We start from the raw sequence: 21983 nt of genomic DNA, 5'->3' as shown, positions 1-21983 counted from the left end.
TTTTGCTTTCTAGAATTATTCTCCAGGCCATATTTACTATAGAATAGCTCCATGAAGGTTTGTTTCCTTCACCTTCCCTTTCTTCAGAGCTTTCAAGTGCAGGCTCACTTTACTGACTGTACTGAACTCACGACACACTGGGTGCTCTGGCTGCTAACCGCAAGGCCTATTATGCCCTTCCCTCAGAACATGGTAGAATGTTCAAGCTAGAAGGGACCTTAGAGGTCATCCTAGCAAAGCCCTCATTTTAAAGATGAGCAGACCGAGACTCAAATAATTGGGATCTCTTAAAGGTCAAGCAGCTACTGGCAGAAAAACTGGACTTTTCCATGCTGCAGAGAACTAAAAAGAGGCTTGATGTGCCTTCTACCACTTCTGATTTTTCACCCATGGCAGGCATAGCTAATCATTCACTGCTCTGTTTTCTACCACATGCCCAGGCATGATTAATCACTCACATCCAGTGTCCCAGCAACCCGTTGACCATTGTTGGCACATGCACTGAAACTGTTTTTGCACCCTGCACACTTTATAAATTCATATTTATTTCTTAATAAGAGATAGCTAAATACAGAGATACATTTTAATCATAAGTGCCATATACACTTCTTATGTCTTATAACATCTAATATAAAACTATAAATGAAAAAAGTATAGTTTTTCTAGCACATTAATGCATATTAATTAAGACTCAATATTACTTTTGTTGCCAAGGGGATAGAGTCACAATTTATACATTATTGTACACAATATTGAAGAGGAATGGACTTGCACTCTTGTAAAAGAATCTCTAAAGCTTTTGTTTTGTTTTTCATTCTTACGATTGTGTGTCTGATGTCAGGCTACTATAACAACTGGGTTTTGAAACAACTCCATTTTAAGACAGTTCCTTAACTTTAAAAATCTAAATAAACTTTTTATAGTGTTATTTTTTAAGCTACAATATAATTCTAATCTTGTGTTGATTACTAAGCAACAATTAAGAAGGAATCTCAATAGATTTTACCTAAGAGGAACAAATGAGTGGCTTTTGTGCACTCTATGTCTCTTGGCAATAAGAGACGGGCTGACAGGGAGAATAAGAGTGGGATGAAATTTACCTGGCTGGTTGCTGGAATGGGAAAGGAGGCACTATTCAATTTCTTACATTTCATTTTTGGGATTCTACAAATTTTGTAACAACCCAAGAGATTGCTGGGTTCTGGAGCCCATACCTGGATCAGTCACTGTGCTTAGTATCTGGGCGTTGCAATAGCCCTGCCTGACTCTTCACCCTCCCCACTCTGCCAGCTTGAGGGAAAAGTTGTATTTGATTGCCTGCCTGACTGGCACCACACAAATGTGAGATAGGCAGTTGTGCAAAGGAAAAACAAAGTGTTATTGTCAGAACTGGGAAAGGCTGCTGCGCAGGAAGTGGTAATGGGGACTGTTCTCAGCAGTTTGGTTTCCTGCCTAACTTCACTGCATAGAGCTAGGGTGGAGGTGGGAGTGGTGGGGGTGGTGTTCTGCTTTTGCTGTTTGGCACAGGTTTGCAGCTGCCTCGAACCTACAGGTGGAACAACTGAGGGTTTAAGAAATGGAAAGTACACAGACAGGAGAACTAAAAAGCACTATCATTCATCTGTAGGCCTGAGATTTGCAGTTTTAGCTTTATATTACATGAAACAGAACAGTATAAACTTTGTGACCTTTTTTATTCTTGAAAAGAACCTGACTTGCTTTTGAGATTTTCTGCCACTATTAGAGATATTTCAGTATGATGTTTCTGTTCTCTTTTTTGTCATTGAATAGTTTGAATATAAATTGGCTTTTTGCAAAAAGCATATGTTTCTATAAGTAAACTGTCATAGAGATCATTTAGTAGCAGAAAATGATTAATTGGGCCCTTTAATCCTAGTTCCATTATTATATGAAACAGTCATGTCATTAGACCCATTTCACTAAAGAAGTTTGAGCACCACTAGGCACATATTTGCATTAATGAGGCATCACTGGTTATTAATTGAAATCTAATAACAGCTTGGAATATTATAAGTTTGCATTAATTGGAAACAGAATTTTGGATTTATTGGCAATATACCTCTTGTCATTTTAGAAAAACAATTCCTTGATGGAATATGAAGAGGTCATTTTTGTACCAATTGTAGTTTCTGGTTCTTATATGTTGATTATATTTTTAACTAGAATAACCCTTCATGACTGATATCTAAAGTAGACCCTTTTCGTAAGCCAGGACCATCCTACCATGGGCTGCTTGGTTTCGACCTGTCACCAGCCAACTACTAAGTGGAAAAAATGGAGTGAGGCAAGTATGGGTCAAGGAAGCAATGCTCATTGATGACAGATCTGTCACCAAGTCATCTCTGCACAGAGCCCTTACCTGGCCACCCTAAGCAAAGAAGGCGCCTTCATTAGGCTCCATTAGTACTCCTGGTTATTTCCTTTCTAGCACTTATGATCAATCATAACTATGTTGACTTATCTTTTGTCTGTCTCTCTCACTAGTATGGAATCTCTAGAGAACAGAAATGCTCAGTGTATCCCCAGCACCTGGCATAATGTAGATGGGGATGCAAGAAGTTTTAGAATGGATGACTGCATCCTGGCTTGGGCTGGAAGCACCTGGGGAGAGTGAGTTCCCATCGAAAGCTCTGATAATCTTCCTGTGCAGAGTTGACTCCCTAAGTCTAAGACAGAATGAAAAATACCAGATCTAAAATTTACTCTGAAAGCATACTATGTCCTTGGTGTTTCTATTCCAGAAACTTGGCCTTAGGATATTGTTGAACTTAATCTGGATTACCATCCTTAAAACTGGAAAAATCCCAGGAATAGAGTCCTGTGTTATTGTGTCCCATGAAATTGAGTGAGAACTGTGTTTTCTAACACTTTTAATTAAGAATTTATAGAAATGAACCCCTTTAACATTTCATATAATAAGGGCTTGGTGATGATGAACTCCTTTAACTTGACCTTATCTGGGAAGCACTTTATCTGCCCTTCCATTCTGAATGAAACCTTTGCTGAATAGAGCAATCTTGGATATAGGTCCTTGCCTTTCATGACTTGGAATATTTTTTTCTAGCCCCTTCTTGCCTGTAAGGTCTCTTTTGAGAAGACAGCAAAGTCACAATTATTAACAACCACACCTAAAACAACAACAAAAGCAAACTAAGCAAACAACTAGAACAGGAACAGAGCCACAGAAATGGAGGTCACATGGAGGGTTATCAATAGGGGAATAGGAGGGGGAGAGAGAGGGAAAAGGTACAAAGAATAAGTAGCATAGATGGTAGGTAGAAAATAAACAGGGGGAGGGTAAAAACAGTATAGAAAATATAGAAGCCAAAGAACTTATAAGTATGACACATGGACATACTTATTTAAACCTGTCACCAGCCAAGGAGGCTGGAATGTAAAGGAGGGGAATGTGGGTGGGAGAGGGTGTGCAGGGCAGAGAGGAGTGAAGGGGGGGAATAGAATAACCATAATAGCAGAATCAATAAAATACATTTTAAAAAAAGAATAAACACCTGAGTCCTGGCAAAAAAAAAAAAAAGAATTTGTAGAAATGAACATTCGTGATAAACCTTGAACTAGAATTTCAATGTAATAATTGCTACTTTTGTTAAAGCTCATTTAGAAACCAAACAGACAGGTTCATCTGAGTATCTAACTATAGCATTGACATTACATGAAAGTAATTTTAGTTGGAGTTTAAAGTCCATGAGAGTAGAGATAGAAGATTAACACTGGGGGAACTGGGCCAACTGGGCCTTCTTTTCTTGTAAAAAAACACAAAACAAAAAACAAAAATAAACTTTTATTGTTGTTCCATTTGCCCCCATTTTTCCCCTATTGCTGTCCCCTGCTCTGTTCACACTCCTCCCTCCCACATTCAATCCTCCCTTTAAAAAAACCCAAAACTGATGTATTGTATTCTTCCATTTGGCATATCTTGAGAGATATGGTGTGGTGAAAAGAGTTTTCAACAGGCCATGGGGAAACACAGGCCCCAGTCTGGACTTTATCACTTAATAATTGAGAGACCAAGGGAAAGTCAGTTTTCTGAATCTTATCTAGAAAATAGAGACATTTTTCTTGTACACTGTAAAGAAATTTTGTGAAGATAATTGAAGAAGATAAATAAATGTGGTTGGTAAATCATAAGGCAAATTCAATAAACTGCTATTATTCATTTGTTGGCTTAGCAGGAAAATAAACAGGAGGAGTAAGAGATAACTTCACAGAGGCCACCAGTTGACTCTTGGTTAACTAAGCAGTAGCAGCTCTTATTTCTTCACTATGACAGATACCCAAGAATTTATCCATTTTTTTTTCTTTTTAACTTGAAAGTGAGAATGAGTGAATGCTGAGGTTGTACTTTAAGCAACTTAGAGACATCCAAATTAAAGCAGTGACATACAGGGTTTTAACCTACCCATTTGGAAATGATTTTTAAAATCATACTGCCTGATTTAGATGCGGATAAAAATTAATGGGCATCTTCACACCCTACTGGGTGGGTTTGGAAAGCTCCATCCAGTACAGATTATAGGTAAATAAATGTTTAAAAGATCATTTTGGTGGGGAGTCCCAGCATATTTTTAAGAGAACTGCCTTTTGCAGCTTTTCAAATCTTTTGCTGTATTACATTTAGGTTCAGAGCATTTCTTTGAAACTTCTTGGTTCTACTCTTGACTGGGAGCATGTTAGTTTATATTCTATTTTTGTATTATGTGAAAACTGCCTGTGGGCAGAAAAATCCACACACATATTTTATATGTACACGTTCTGATCTTTTGACTCTCTAGAAGTAGCTGTGACCTGTTCTCACTCCTGGAAAAAGCTCAGTAAGTTCTTTTTCTCTGGTTGAGGTTCATGGCATCACTAATATCCTAAAGAATGTTTTTAGGTAAAAATGTAGTCAAATTATTTAGGACATCAAAAACCATTGTCATTTGGGTGTATGTATTTGCACTCATGTGTGTGCATGCTTCCTAGCAACTAAAAGATGCTTTTTCCTATTACATAGCCTCAAAATAAAATCACTTTATAGACAAACTTTTAAATATGCAAATATACTTGCCTTCCACTGATTATCATATGTTCACCGAGAAAAACCAAAAATAGTTGCTTCTTTAACCACCTTATTAGTGTTTGTAGGATTTGAACATTACTTCCCTTTGAGTCATGTTATAGCAGAATTCATTTATTCATTTATTCATTTATTCACTGGACTTATAAAGTAATTTGTATGTACCAGGCTGCATTCTCTATGTTCCAATTCAGCAGCAAATAAGACAAACAAAAATCCTTGTGCCCATAGGGTCTACATTTCAGTGAAAAGGACAATTAGCAAGTTGAAAAGGAAATAATTTAGTTGCAGGTAGTGATATGCATGTTTCATAAGTAAATAAAACAAGAGGGAAGTGAGTGTTGGGAAAGAATGCTATTTTTGATAGGTGTTCGGGGAAGACTTTTTGAAGATGACATTTCAACAAATGGATGAAGCAAAGGGGGAAGCCATGGAAAGATCAAGAGGAAAAGAGGCAGGGGAGAGTGGTAAATAGTGGTGTGCTCTGATTTGTGTGTGCTTGTGTGTCTTCTTAGTTTTATTTTACAATGAAATGTCATCATTGGAAATAAATATGCTATAGGTAGTTATATTTTACAATGTTTAAAAGAAATACACTTATAGTAGATTTGGCTGGGGTTTTAAGAGCTACTTTGAATCCATTAGACATGGCTTTTTCACTGGTGAGAGGCTTGTCCCAGGCCCAGCTCATTCAATCTGAGGGCAATGTCTATCCCCTGAGCCCATGGTATAGCCATGTTCTAGAATGTTTTATATCCCTGATTTTTTATTTTTGCAGAAAATACCCCTTGCTTTCCTTCTTTCTTGCAGGGTCCAATGTCTTCTATCTCTTATTTGTTCTCTGGAACTCCCTCTGAAGTCACCCCTTAGCTCCAGAAGTTGTCATGCATATGTTCAACTTTGTGCTTCTTAAAACATCTTTTGAGATGTTATGTCAACCACTGTCGGACATTCGGATGCTTGCTTCTTTTCTGATAGGCAGAGCCCATTGCATACAACATCCAAGTTCTATTTTCTAAAGATGAGGTGAGTTGCTAAGATTCAAGCACAGCACAGTGACTGCAAAAAAGTCTGTCAGAGCCGTGACCCCCTGCCATGGGGGAAGACCAAAGATCCAGTTGGCTTGGACACACCACGTATAGGTTATGCCACAAAAGTGATGTAGTCATAGTTGTTTCTTTTAATATTTTTTTATTTATTGGTTTGAGAGAGAAAGGGACAAGGAGGGAGTGATAGAGAGAAAAAGAGAGAAACATTGACATGTTGTTCCACTTTTATTTATACATTCATTGGTTGCTTCTTATATGTGCCCTGACCAGAGATCAAACCTGCAACCTTGGCATATCAGGATGATGCTCTAATCAACTGAGTTACCTGGCCAGTGCTTAATTTTTTAATTAAATGTATGGGGGTTACATTGTTTAATAAGACTATATAGGTTTCAAGTGTATATCTCTATGATACATGATCTGTATTATGATTTTTTTTAAAACAGAATTTTCTGTTGTTCTGTGCAAACCAGATTAGATGGGAATAAGTTCGGAAGGGGAGAAACTGGCAAAGAGCCTTAGGTAGTAAGTCTGAAAACAAATGATTGTGGCACATATTTGATGATACTGGGGAGATGATCAGAATTTGATATATTATGAAGATACTGAGCCATATTATATAATCCAGGAATGTGAACTAATATGATAAAGTCACATCACACAATTATGTACTCTGTGTGCTGACTTTAGACCCTAATTTTCAGTTAGGTGGGACTGTACTATTCTTAAATCTGACTAAATGGAGAGGGAACGGACAGGATTACAAAGCTGTAATAACTCTCATTTCCATCTTGTTTCATCATAGTTCTTTGGATACATTATTTTCCCACAAAAAGAGTGAAAAGATGCCAGTACAAATCTATCTAACTATATATGTGACAAAACATGATACTGCCATATTAAGCCTGTTATGCCATGTTGAAAATCTTTAATCCATTGTGTAGTAAATATTCCTTTATGCTGTTTTTATTATTATTATTAAATTAAGCATTACACTTGCACCAGAGAATGACCAAAGTCAGATGGAGTGCTGAAATGTAGCTTTCTTAGGTCTATCCTAAACAATTAAAACATTGTCACATTCTAACTAGGAGAGAGGCAACAGAGGTTGATTCCAATATATTTTCTCCCCAAACAGAGATCCCAGGGCTGTATTCCTGAAGTCCTATTCAATGCTTAAGGACCTTCAAACGTTGTTTGGTCTAACCATTGGTGGCATTATGGCTGCAGAAGCTCCAACAGAAAAGAATGTACCTTTTGAATGATAGTTCCTATAGATTTTTTTAGAGTGATTTGAATTTGAAAATAGGTCATGGGTCTTAATAAATCCTGTGGCCAGTGAACAGTGACATGCCTATTGACTTGTCTTTAGACACATTCTCTATCCTAAGGATGGAGCCCTACACAAGGAATTAAGAGTAGAATTGAGTTCCCCATTGATGCCAGGGTTGTTGCTCAAGGAAGGTGGAAAAGACTGTGGGGAGCAACAGATGTTCACTGCCCTTTGACAGCACCAGAGCATCTTCAGGCTACCTACCCTCTTGGAGCCACCATCCAGATACCATGGACCTCTGGACTCCTGGCTTGAGTGGCAGGTATATTTTGGTTAAAATACCACGTATTCTTTGTAAAGGATGGAGGAAGTGAATCTCTGAGATAGGATTGTTCAAGACAGCTCAATAGAAGAAATGCATTTGTGTTTTCAAAAGAGCCCATCAGTGTTGATCCTAAAAAAAGCATGTAGAAAAGTATATCCAATACTATATTTCCAGTTGTCTGTTATGGTTCACATAGAATTCCTTCTTGGAATTTGAAGTTGATGATGGCTGTTTTTATAACTATTCTTTCTAACTTCTATTGCATAGATACCAGAAAATGAATGAAAGAAATTCTGAAGAAGACAAAAACAACAACTTAATTGTACTAAAATATTCACAGTAGTGTTTTAATACTTTTAAGGTCCTATTAGGTGAGTGGTTTGATGAAGCTGGTTTTGAGGGGGGTTTTATTGTCCAAAGGGAATTATTTTACCTGCCTGTCAACAAATAGAAATATTATCAGAATGGAGGGAACATCTTTGTTGGTGGTGGAAGAGAGATTGCTCTAATTATCACAGTTACATGTTGAAGGTCAAAAAGCAGCAGCTAATGAACATACCAGAAAAGAAGTAACAGAGTGAAAATCAGGGTAATGTTTATACATTCTTTGTTAAAGCTAAACTTATTTTTAAATGAGAAGCTTTACCTTTATTAAAACAGTCTGTGCTCAAGAATAAAGAAAAATATACTTTAATGTATTTTCTCTTATGAATAAGAGATAGGAGCTAAAGGAATCATAAAATGTTCATTCAGCAAAAGGTCACCTTTGATCTCAGTTATCTGTCCTTACTGGGGATCCTGACAGATCATTGGTCTTGAGCTTTAAAGTGGTATGGCCTGTCTGTCAGTGCAGATGCCATGTCTGGTTACCTTACCATGTAAGCAGTCTGGTAAGTTTCCCTCAACACATTTCCACCTAGTATTTGTGCTGGTAAGTAAAAGATGCAGCTAAGACTACATACCATATTAGCAAACTGTCTGAAGATGAAATTTTACAAGAAAAGTAAAATGTAGTTTAAAAGGATAATGCTGAGATACTCCTCAGATCCTTCCTATATCCTCCATGCCATATTTATTTTTTCACTAGTAATGCTAGAGCTTATTTTTTCTTACTTTCAAACAACTGCCCCATCCCTACCCTGTAGAAAACTACTGTTATTCTTTTAAAAATATTACTTATCGTGTATGATCATTTATATATCCATATGGAGTGCAAAGCATGAGACCATGGGGATTATTAATACACATAATAATATAATAGCAAATTGAGCTAGCATTCCTTCTGCTTCACCATTGGAATTGAGGTAAAAATTAATTTTCTTATGAACATCACAAGCAGGGAAATGTTAATATTTTAGGTTCCTCCTCTTAGTCATAGCAAGCAACAAGTGTCCCTTTCCTTTTCTCTATTAACCTGATACACCATGTGGAAGGCATAGTGTTAGTATTAAACCCCTACAAGGAAGCCCCTTCAGCAGTGAAAACACCTAGTGGCAGCTGATGTAATCATAACCTTGGTTTCCCTCTGTCTTCATGGCGGCCTGGCTAAGCACTTGGGCACCTGAGTGACAGACCTGAAAAAAAAATGCATAAATGGACCTAGATTTGTTTAAATGATGAAGAGCACTCTGAATGTCATTTACCAACTGCTTCACCCCTCACGGGGCCCATGAAGCTCTGCAGCTGACTTGGTTAGTGGTACAGAGGATCTGTGGAATGGCCTGACTCAACTTCTTTTTCTGGAGAAAAAATAAAAAGCTCATTTTCTTTGTTGTTTCCCTGCCAGTTTCTTGTTCTTTTGTTAATAAATGCATATAAATAAGATTAAAAAATACCTCTGTGCCTTGGTTGGGTGGCTTGGTTGGTTGGAGCAATGCCCTGTATACCGAAAAGTTGCAGGTTTCATCTCTGGTCGAGGCACTTATCAGAAGCAATGGATTGAAGTTTCCCTCTCACACTGATCTTTCTCTGTCTCTGCCCCTTTCTGTCTCTGTCCCTCTTTTCCCACCCCCCACTTCCTCTCTCTCTCTCTCAAATCGATAAACATATCCTCAAGTGAGGATTTTAAAAAAATCTTGAAAAGAAACCAACCTCTGTGGACAAGCAGTAAAAGAGCTCTCTCTCCAGAGTAAAGCCACAGAGTTCACTTGACCCTTCCTTGTCTCTGATTTGACTTTTACCTCATCATTATGCCATTCTCAGCAGCCAAGGCCAGGGCACAAACACACAGCATAGTCTATATCTTGTTTCTTCAATGCCTCACAGTTTGAGGGAAGGATGGAACAGTTTCCTTCTAAACCCAGAGCTGCTGAGGTCTTGTCTCCTGAATCATAGGAAAGGCTTATAGTCTAAGTAAAGAGTTCTTATTCTGAAATTTCATCTGTCTCTCACACTCAGCTGGCAGGTAAGATCTGTTCTGAAGGATAGAGAGCTCAAAGCATCCCTTTGGCTTCCAGGTCTGAAAGAGGTTTTACAAACCTTTCTTTGTATTGTTGAAGGCTTTTTCCTCCTGGTTGGGCTCATTAATACCCTTTGTGAGTACTATTTTCCTTTTTCAAATAGCTTTTTCTAAATAGCTTTCTCTGGTGGAAAATCCAATTTAGTTGTAAGCAATATTACCAGTTCCTCCCCTTTATTTTTTCTTTCTCATTGAAAGGAAAATAAAAGATTGTGTCAAAACAGAGATGTACGATTTATAGCATTAGCACTTCTATTAATAAATTTATGCAGCAATTATACATCTTTACATTTTGTATCTGTCCACAACTGAAGATAGCTTCTTTATGTTGCAAGAGCATATTTTTCTTCAAAATATTTTACTTTCTTGAATTTTAAGCTTTTTGCCCAGATTTTTATGGGAAGTAGACATGTGGTAGGGAATTCTAGCTCTTATACAGCTGTGGATTTTAGTATAAATTTAATCTTAGAGTTATAGTAACTCTACATGATGTTCATCTGAAGAGAGTTACTGAGGAGAACTCATGTTTCCCATTTCAGATGATTCTCTTTTTTTTAGGATTTATTTATTTTTAGAGAGAGAGGAAGGGAAGGAGAAAGAGAGGGAGAAAAACATCAATGTGTGGTTGTTGCCTCTTGTGCACCCTCCACTGGGGACCTGGCCTAGCAACCCAGGCATATGCCCTGACTAGGGATCAAACCAGTGACCCTTTGGTTTACAAACAACACTTAATCCACTGAGCCACATTGGTCAGGGCTCAGATGATTCAGAATCCAAGTGATTTGAAGGTAGCTGCCCCCATTCTCTTAAGCTCAAAAACTCATTCCCTTTTCGTAGTGTTTGGTTCTAAGAAGGCCAATTAGGAGCCAAACTAGCTGGAGCTCTTCTGAGCATATTCTCCTGCAGTCATTATTACCACCATATAGAATGAACCTGTCTTGGAATGAAATCAGATGGAGGCCTTGGCTGCGTAGCTCAGCTGGAGAGAGCATGGTCTCCATATGCCAAGGCTGAGGATTTGGTCTCCAGTCAGCACATGCGAGAAATAACCAAAGAATGCATGAATAAGTGGACCAACAAAAATAGATGTCTCTCCCTTCCTTTCTCTCTAAAAATCAATTAAAAATGAATAAAAAATGAAATCAGATGGAGTGAAGCAGAAAGGAGAGGGGTAGAATAGAATAGTTATAGTATCATTTGAATATCTGGCTCTAGTGATGTGCTGGAGGTAGGTCACACCAATGCTTGAGAATGTTGTGTTAAATTTTCAGGAATTATGTGAGATATTGTTTGATAACCTGTGGGTAGCTTAAAATTAGCCAATGCCAAAAACCAGCTTCCTCCATTTAAATAAATAAGTAAATAAATAATTAATTAAATAGTTAAACATTTGGCAGGCGCCACTGCCTGAACCCACCCTAAGTAAAATCACTTGACCCCTTGTCATGTGAGCTAATCAACCCCTGTACCCCCCCACCACACACACACACACACACACACACACACACACACACACACACTGCATTTTACATCATTTAGTTTGAATGGGTTTGCTATCCCATGTAACATGTAGCCAGCCAAGTTATGACTTGGCTAAATTATTTACTTTGGCACTATGATAAACATCTTTGTTTTATGTTATGTAGAAGATAAAATAAGGGAACCAATACAGCTTTTTGATTAAAGACTTTGTGTTCCTGTTGGATATTACAAAAATATCTGAAGGAAGTAATATAACTTTTTGATAGCTTATTGTAACAACCTGACAGATTATGCACAGTTCTTGGGGACGCTTTAAGTGACAAAGAAAAGGAACAACAAAATTTGCTTTGTGAATCAGTGGTTGCAATGGAAGATTCATAGCCTTTGAGGAAAAAAATCTGGGCAATGTAGAGCTTTCATACAGTACTGGGGTGATTTGTTTCTGAAACAGATAAAGTTGACCAAGTGAGTGTGGTTAAGAAGTTGCTCACTGTCCCAGGGCTAATCACTGAATTAAGTGGCTATGTCAAGCAGGCCCATCTATTTTATTACTTTGCATGTGTGAATTCCAAGATTGCTTTAGTTGCTAAAAATTGATGAATATTCTGGACCAGAATGCCTCTCTCACAGAACTGCATGATTTTGCTGAGATTTAGTGCCTTTCAATAGTACGGTGGATCTGTTTTTAGTCATCTGAACTAAATTTGATGCAAAGTACTTCATTAGAAATGCTTATATCCAGTGTTCACTCTAATTTCTAATGATTTATGGCTGGTTCTTATCATGTGCCTCACATTCCATTGTTTGAACAATGTTAGATAACATGCCAACCCAAGTGGTGACACTTGCACATAATTTCCATGTAAGATGGGTGCAAAATCTGCCATCTGTTTGAGGTGGGAAGAGAGAGAAACAAAATTAAGAGAAATGAGACAACAGACCTTGCATGTTTAAAAATGCAAATTCCTATAACACTGAATACAGTTGTGTATTTTTTTAGTAGAAAATAATTCAAAGGAGAAAAACATTGTAGGTTGTATCTGATAGCGAGAATATAGGAATAAAATTTCAGATGGATCAAAGTTAGTTGAAGAGTATATTGAGGGATTAGGCTAAAGTCCTTTGAGTACACCTAGACCAGTGGGAGATTCTAAAATACTATTATTAGAATTGACGTTTTCCCTCTAACTCATCTGGGACATGTTCACAATGTAGCACTCCTTTTCATTTACAAAGTGCTTTCTAGTTGGCAAACTAATTTCACAGGTCAATTGAAATGAGTGAATCTTTGTATTTTTTTTAAATGAAAACTTCCATGAACCCAGAAAATGTTTGAGATGTACCTAAAGCAAATAGTAATCAAATATATCTTGTAATTTGGTTTCTATCTCCTATTAAATAAGGAGTGCCTATGTGACCACAGGCAAGCCACTTACCTCTCCAAGCTTCAGAGACCCTGCCTGTACAAAGTGTGAAAGCAAAGAGCAAAGTGGGTGGGAGAAGGGAATAAAAATCTCACCTCTCTGGGTTATCATGAATGTTACATGAATTGAATGAAATAATTCATGCATAGTGCTTTGTACAGTGCCTTGCACATCTAAATAGATAAATAAGGGTAAGCTATTATTCTTACAGTTACCAGCCTTGCTTATGAGATTCATTAACCATGGTTAAATAAGTAAATCCCTCCTTCTTCTGCACTGTGCACACTGGAATGAGTTGCCCATGAGAGAAGCCTCCTAATCTCAGATCAACACAACCATTTGGAGCACTGCCCTTTTGTGACTTTTAAGTAAGGTACACGCTTTAAGGCTTGCTGTCTTTGTCCATTGCATCTTCATACATATTGAGGGCCAGACACGGGGGCAATTATCATGCTCCATGCTGCTTTGAAAAATGTTGATCTATCTCTCTAATGTATAAATAACCTGCCCCCTTTCACATCCCACCCTTCAGTGAATTTTGCTTATGAATTTGGAGACTGATTACCTCAAGCTTATCCTGCAATTTTGATGACTACCTCTCAGGCCACTTTTATTTAGTATGGTGAGCAACAGACAGAAATTTAATTGTACTTATATTATTATTGGTGTCAATGTCATAATTGCAAGTTTAGTAAGTTTATAAATTGAAGTTACGAGAATATATACTTAAATTTTTATGCTGCTTTTATCTGGGCCATGATAAATCAGTTAGAATACATGTTTTTTGGTTTATAGTATATATATGGCTTAAAGATAACTGCATTTGTTTGTTTGTTTTTTTGTTTATTTATTAGCTTGCCATTGCTAGATAACAAATCACCCCCAAAACTCAGAGGTGTCAATGACAATCATTTGTTATTTTACTTTTAATTAATTTCTCTTAATTTATTTTTAATTTTTTAAATATATAATCTTTATTATATTTTCTCCATTATCATTTAGTTCCCTTATACTCCCCTATCCCCCACAATCACCATCCTGTTGTCTATATCCATGAATCCTTTTCCTTTTTTGCTCAATCCATCTACCCTGTAATCTTCCCGCCTCCACACTAGCTGTCATCTGCTCTCCAAATATAAGTCTGTCTCTGTCTTGCTTGTTAGTTCAATTTGTTCATTAGATGCCACATATGAGTGAAATCATATGATATGTGTCATTCTCTAATTGACTTATTTCACTTAGCATAATGCTCTCCACATCCATCCATACTGTTGCAAAGGGTAAAATTTTCTTCTTTTTTACCACCACCAAGTAGAATTCCATTGTGTAAGTGCCCCATAGTATTTTTATCCACTCATCTATTGATGGAGACTTGGGCTACTTCCATATCCTGGTAATGCTGGAATGAACATAGGGGTACTTATGTTCTTTCAAATTAGTGTTTTGGGTTCTTTCAGATATATTCCCAGAAGTGGGATTGCTGGGTCAAAAGGCAGATCCATTTTTAATTTTGTGGGGTATCTCCATACTGCCTTCCACAGTGACTACACTAGTCTACATTCCCACCAACAGTGCAAAAGTGTTCCCCTTTCTCCACATCCTTGCCAGTACTTGTTTGACAATTTATTGATGATAGCCCTTCTGACAAGTGTATCTCATTGTGGTTTTTATTTGCATTTCTCTGATGATTAGTGATGTCAAGCATATTTTCATAAGTCTGTTGGACATCTGTATATCTTCTTTGGAGAAATGTCTATTCATGCCCTTTGCCCATTTTTTAATTGGGTTGTTTGATTTTGGGATGTTGACTTTATAAATTTTAGATATTAACCCTTTATCAGATGTATTAGCAAATATGCTCTCCCATTCTGTTGTCTTTTTATTTTGTTGATGATTTCCTTTGCTGTGCAAAAACTTTTTAGTTTGATGAAGTCCCATTTTTTAATTTTTTCTTTTGTTTCCCTCACTGAGGGAGATATATCTAATAAAAAATTTCTATGAGAAATATCCAAGATTCTGCTGCTTTTGTTTTCTTCTAGGATTTTTATGGTTTTGGGTCTCACATTTAAGTCTTTGATCCATTTTGAAATTATTCTTGTTTGTGGCATAAAAAGTAGTCTACATTCATTTTTCTTCATATATCTGTCCAATTTTCCCAACACCATTGATTTAATGAACTATCTGTAGCCCATTGTATGTGCTTGCTTCCTCTGTCAAATATTAATTGACTATAATGGTGTAGGTTTACTTCTAGGCTCTCTATCTGTTCCATTGGTCTATATGTCTGTTTTTATGCTAGTACCAGTCTGTTTTTATTACTATGGCCTTGTAGTATAGTTTGATATTATCATTTATTATTTTTTAGATCTCTGAGAGTCATCTTGGGTCTGGCTGATCTAGGCAGGGCTTAGCTGGGTGGTTCTTCTCCACAATGCAGGATCTGATTCTGCTCCCTGTATTCCATCCTTCTTAGACTAGCAAACACACTGGCCATGTGGTTTACTTCTCATGCTGTGGTAGGGGTACAGTAGATCAATATTTGAAATGCTTGAGACCTTTTCAGGCCAAGGACTGGAACTTAGAACACACTATGATTTGCACCCACAAATAAAAGCCAAAGAAAATCTAAGTTTAAAGTTAAGAGGTAGGAGAATCCATGTGGACTCAGAGGCCATTGCACAAGTGTGGATGCAGGAAGAGGTAAAGAATTGAGGCCAAGAGTGCTGTTACCAAGGCTAATAATTATCTGCTCTCCTAGAGATGCCTTTAGTTCTGTATGTTTGCTGTCTCTCACAAAATCACTGTACTCTTCCTGGGTATTTAGTGTATTTTGATCTCACAATTACTAAAAATTGTGCTGCAGACTTCAGTTGTCTTTCTTGTGTTGTATGTTAGAAAAAACCAGCATTCCTTTCTATGTATCTCCTTTACTGATGCTAGTACCATTCTCATAACATTGCCTTCTGATGCTTCTGGTCACCAAATGTGTGCAGGTTTTCCCCCACCAAGTATTTCTGCATGACACCAGATGGGTGTCCTACAATTTAACTCAGTTGTGACATGATTTACATGGGGATAGCTTCAGATCTCATAAGTTAAGTGCTCATAAGTTAAGATCTCATAAGTTAAATTTTAGGAGATTTCTCCCACGCACTTCAGAAGCCAATCACAAGTAGTGGGTCCCCAGGTTACCCATGATTTCTGTCTGACTTAGCTACAAATCAGAGGTTCCTGTGATCTTCTCCCACTTTGGATTTGATTAACTTGCTAGAATAGCTCACAAAAGGCAGGGAAATTTTACTTTATTTACCAATTTATTAAAAGTTATGATAAAAAGCCCTGGCTGGTGTAGCTCAGTGGATTGAGTGCAGGCTGGGAACCAAAGCATCGCAGGTTCGATTCCCAGTCAGGGCACATGCCTGGGCTGCAGGCCACAGCCCCAGCAACTGCACATTGATGTTTCTCTCTCTCTCTTTTTCCCTCCCTTCCCTCTCTAAAAATACATAAATAAAATCTTTAAAAAAAGTTTTTTAAAAAAAGTTATGATAAAAGATATAGATGAACAACCAGATGAGATGCATAGGGTGAGGTCTGGGAGAGTCCTGAGTCCAGAAACTTCTGTCCCTGTGGAGTTGGGATGCATTACCCTCCAAGTACGTGAATATGTTCACAGACCTGGAAGCTTTCTGGACTCTGTACTATGGGGATTTTATGGAATCTTCAACATTAACTTCATTCTTAGCCCTAGTCCCTTCTCAAGATACTGGGGTGGGGTGGAGCTGAAAATTCCAAACTTCTAATCATGATTTGGTCTTTCAAGTGACAAGCCCTCATCAGAGAGCCAACCAAAAGTGCACATAGGTATTTACAAGGGTTTCAGGAGCCCTTTGTCAGGAACCAGTGTCAGAGATCAAATAATAGATGCTCCTAGTGCTCTTATCACCTGGGATATTACAGGTGTTTTAGGAGCTCTGTTCCTGAAACCAGGGACAGATATATGGTGTATTGTACTGTCTCACAGGCTGGATGCCAGAAAGCTTAAGACAAATTTATAGTTGATTATAGCAGTCATATCTCTGTAATTCTTATTCTTGTCTTGTTCCTGACTCTATTTTTGCCTATAATCTTTGTTTTACTTGTTTAAATTAACCTGAATTCTTAAGTTGGCCTGTTTTGTTGTTTCTTATATGTTTCCAAAAAATGTTTTGCATCATTTCTAGTGCAATAAGAAATAAAAATATATAAATAAGTTTGAAACAATTCCATACCACTCTTTACCCTCTACCCAGTAGGCAAGGTTACAAATAATACAGTAATAGCTAGCGTTCATTGAACACTTCTTTCCTCTAGGGCCCTGTGTACAATGTTTTCAGTAACCCCAAATTCTCATCTCACAGGAACCTTATGAGGTAGGCACTGGCATTATCCCTCAAATCTTAAGCAGATGCACTTTGTAGAACTTGTGCAGGGTAAAGACTAAAACTATGAACTGAGCTGGTGGAGGCTTGCTCTGGATCTCACATTGCTGATTACTGAGTTATGCTGTTTCCCACCGATATGCTGAGGAGAGGATGAAAGCAATGGGTGGTACTTTTCATTTTTTCCCATGAGTCCTTGATTCAGCTTTCATTCCTTGTTCATCTTCTGTTTTCTCTTGTGTCTCTCATAAACATACCCAATTAAATGTCAGCTGCTAATAGCTTACACAGTACCATTTAAATTACAGGACACTACATTCCAATCACTATAGGTTAAACAGAAAAATTTTAGGATTTAGGCAAATGAAAATTATTTTTGAATCCCCTTTCTGGTAAAGATGTGTTTAGCACAACTGTCCTCATATTTATTATAAGCATAATACTTCCAGGTCCACTTTATGTTTTCTTGCAGAAGTTTGGTGGTAAATGTGGAAATTAAACTGGAAAATATGGGTAAATCAGCACAATTCCAAACACCTGCTCAAAACATGCGTTTCATTGATTTAACAGTTGACTCTTTAGAATGTTTTTATAAAAACATTGGCTCTAGGCAGAATAAGTATTCTCAGTGAATATGTTTGTTGACATATCACTTAGAAAATACTACACTGACAGATTTTAGGAATTTTATATGAGTTTGAATGACAAGCAAAGGCCATTTCAATGAGAAAGTCTCTTCCTGTGCTCTATTTGGCTGATCCTCGTATTTACATATCTTTAGTGATGAGGTTTTGTTGCTTTGATCTTTCAGTGTCACACTTGGGTGAATTATTTGGAAAGTTTTCAGTGATTTGTTTAATGGGTATCATTGCTTCTCAATATCATTAATACTGTGCAACTAACATCTTTGGGGAAAACTTGAAGTAATCACTTTTTCTTCAAATAATTTTTAAGTTCCATAACCTGAAGGTCTCTGAAGCTAAATGATCATTTCCTCTTAATTAACTACCTGTGGAAATAAACAATGAAAGGGCTTGTATATCTTTAATTATCTTAAGAAGAGTCAAGGGATGACTGAGTCTCCCCTAGAAAGGGCTGCATAAGAGATCAACTGACAGACCCATGTCCCCAAACCGAGTTCCATTCTCCCACTGCTTTTTGTGATTACCATTTCTTCAACTGGCAGTATGTCTATGGTAAGTGAAAAATGTTGAGTTCCTTTTCATGGTACAAGAGAGCAACCATGCATGACATCTTAACCTCCCAAAGAGGAATTTTTTGGCCAGTGGTGGCGCCCTCAGTCCAGGCATACAAAATAATATTGTTAAGACTCTATCTTCCCAATGGGCTCTGATTCTGATATATATGGGCTTCTTTCTTGGCTGGATACCTTATTCCTTGTGGTGGCTCTTGACAACCTGAGGTAGTCATTGTACCAGTAGCACCAACCTCAGGAGAAAAAAATCTTTTTCCCACTGGCTCATAGCAAGAGTCCCACAGAGAACTCTCATTGGCCCATCAGATCCTTTCCCCACCTGAAACCCCAGAGCTGAGGTCGAACACCTCATCTGAATCCTTTCCCATGATGCAAGGAGCTGGACTTCCCTACTAGAAAACTGAGATGACATTATTACCAGAATGCAGTAAGCTAGCTCAGTTAACAAAAACAGTTGTCTACTGCTATATGTAAATGCACAAATATAAACCTTAGGGATATACCCTTATTGTGTTATTAACTTGTAATATGCAACTAACTAATTTTTATAATGATAGGTACTTAGTGTAGGGGGAACATTTTTTTTTTTGAGTGGATGATTGATCATAAGTTAATCAATATTCATTAATAATCATTAATAAAAATATTCATTTGGAAAGAACTTAGGTTAGGATGTAGTTCCATACAACACAATACTGAGCTTTTATTACATGCCAAGGATGATGCTATGTTCTGGAAATACAAAAATAAAATAGTCCCTCCATGCCCTTGACCTCTCATCCTAATTCTTGAGGGGAGTAGTGCAGAGAACAAGAAAATGAATCATTATGATTCTGTTTGATAAATGCAGTAATTGAGGATTGTTGAAGACTTCTTGGAAGTTCAAGAAGGGTATCTCCCACAGACTGAGAATGCTTCTTAGCTACGTGATAGACTCTTGATCATCTGGCCCTTTTAATGCCTCTTTAGCTTCAGCCCTTCCCTTATTTCCAAAAGTACACTTCACTTTAGTTGTACTGAACACTTTTCAATTCTCCAGTTAGCCCACTGCCTGTCACATCACCACACATTTACGTATTTGCTTTACCTTGCCTATTTTTTGATTCTCACATTTTCAAATTCTGGGCCACCAGTTGGATGGTACACCTACTAAAATAGATAGAGTAATTGGGCTCTGAGGAGTCTTTCTGACCTCCTCCTCATGTGCTTCACTCTGTGGAACAGCAGGAAAGCCAAACACTACCTTCTCCAGACTCCATGAGAGCTGGGGTTCTGATATAATCCCTTTTAGCAAGCTAGAAGTATTTTTTGTATGAAGAAACCGTCTTTTTTATTCTCTGAAGTTTCCACTAGAACATTGGAGGAAACATTGGGTTTTCATCCCTAACTTTAGGGACATTGGAAAGCAAAGCTTCGAACTCTGTTTCTTTGCTGATGTGACATTCTTATAAATCCAGAGATGTCCATGACTGTAGCTTTCTGAACACTGTTCCTGATTCCAGTGATATATGTTTAACAGCAATGGTTCTGTTGATGGCTTCCTGACTCCCTGCCTTCCTCATGGTGACAGAAGTAGCTTTGCCCCTCAGGAGTCATTCTAGATGTCTTTCCAGAGGCCACATCTCCAACCCTTCCTGTGACTTTGATGCACTCTTTTATCTCTGTTTTGAGCAGCTCAACTCTGACTGATATATTCACTTCCAAGACTCAGTCTTTATCCTAAACTCAGAGATTGCAGAGCCTATCTCTTAAAGTTTTCTTGAGGATGCAATAAGCAGAGACATGGTGGACTTTAGGCCATTTCAAAGCATGTGGAAGTTACTTAATGAATGGTGCCTTTGGGCAAAGTGTTGTTAACTGGTTTGAACTTGCTAGTTTGTCCATCAGATGAGAAAATTTCTGTCTACAAGAAACATCATTGAACTCAAGAAAAATGTTTTTCCTCATCTTAGAGGAGAGACAATGTCTTTTTAAATTTTATTTATTATTTATTTTTGTTATTTGGATTCTGCAGTTCCCCTGCCCCCCTTTCTCAGCCATGGGCAGATAATGTCACACTTTCTTTGGGCTCTAGTCTCTTACTCCTGTGGTTCATGTGTTATGAACAAATGCTTAACATCAGTCACTTCTCATGCTGCAGAACACTGGATTGGATTAGGTGCAACTTTTGACTTCCTTTGCTTTAAGAGTGGAATTTCCATAGAGCAAAAACCACTATTCCAATGTGGAGTAATTAAGCAAAGAACTGGGTTTTACAATGAAAGGGTTTTTTTAAAATTATTTATTTATTTATTTTTAGAGAGAGGGGAAGAGAGGGAGAGAGAGGGGGAGAGAAACATCAATGTGTAGTTGCCTCTCATGTGCCCCCCGCTGGCGACCTGGCCTGCAACCCGGGCATGTGACCTGACTGGGAATTGAACTAGCAGCCCTTTGGTTTGCAGGCAGGCATTCAGTTGACTGAATCACACCAGCCAGGGCACAATGAAAGATCTTTGATCTAAGCCACTAACAGTGTGAATTGAGTTTCGGTCTGAGCTTTGTATAATCATTGCTGCCTCATAAACTTGTTAGGAGCACCCAGCTACACAAGTGGAAAACACTAAACAGGTGTAACTAATAATGAGGTAGAGGTGGTGATGGTCAAGATAATGTTTGACTAGGTCAGTGAGCCACAGATATGACAAATATGTAGTGATTGCTTTTATATCCATTGATATTTATCAGGATCTCTCATGTGCAGATATTATTTACGCACACATTAATTCCATCACTTGATCTTACAACACCTTTCTTTGGTAGCTATTCTTTGTCCTATCTTATAGGTGAAGATGACTCATAATTGATTTGTCTAACATGATAGTAACTATGTGCCTGTAATTCCCAGCTTCCTTCCTTTAAATACAGATTCAAAGCCCTCAGATTTCCTGAAGGAGTTTCAGGTATTGCTGGCTACATACAAGGAGATCATGCCTGACAAAAAATAAAATTTAGATTCCTACCTGGAAAATGAGTCACTCCTACAATTCATTGCTGGCTGTATCTCCATCAGTATCAGTGCCCTGATTGAGCTCCGTTTAAATAATGACTTCAGCCCTCATCTCATAGTTTTGCAAAGACAAAAGTGATTGACAACTAGCTACCTAATGGTATCCCTTCCAGAGTGGAAATCACAGATGTAACATGTTTTCTCAGTTTAACTCACACTTTAATTATTTACTATCTTTAAAGTCTTATTTAAGC

At 37.7% G+C, this 21983-nt stretch overlaps 1 protein-coding gene across 8 annotated transcripts in view; it reads left to right on the top strand.

Moving 5' to 3' along the window:
* Positions 1-21983, top strand: part of FHIT (fragile histidine triad diadenosine triphosphatase) — a 1461545-nt gene that overhangs the window by 1034455 nt on the left and 405107 nt on the right. The window lies entirely within an intron of this gene.

This window comes from Phyllostomus hastatus, unplaced genomic scaffold, assembly GCF_019186645.2.
Source record: "Phyllostomus hastatus isolate PE091 unplaced genomic scaffold, TTU_PhHast_1.1 phas_contig_16, whole genome shotgun sequence".
In the NCBI taxonomy this organism is placed as follows: domain Eukaryota; kingdom Metazoa; phylum Chordata; class Mammalia; order Chiroptera; family Phyllostomidae; genus Phyllostomus; species Phyllostomus hastatus.
The sequence above is the reverse complement of the archived record's forward strand: the minus strand, read 5'-3'. Positions and strand labels throughout refer to the sequence as shown.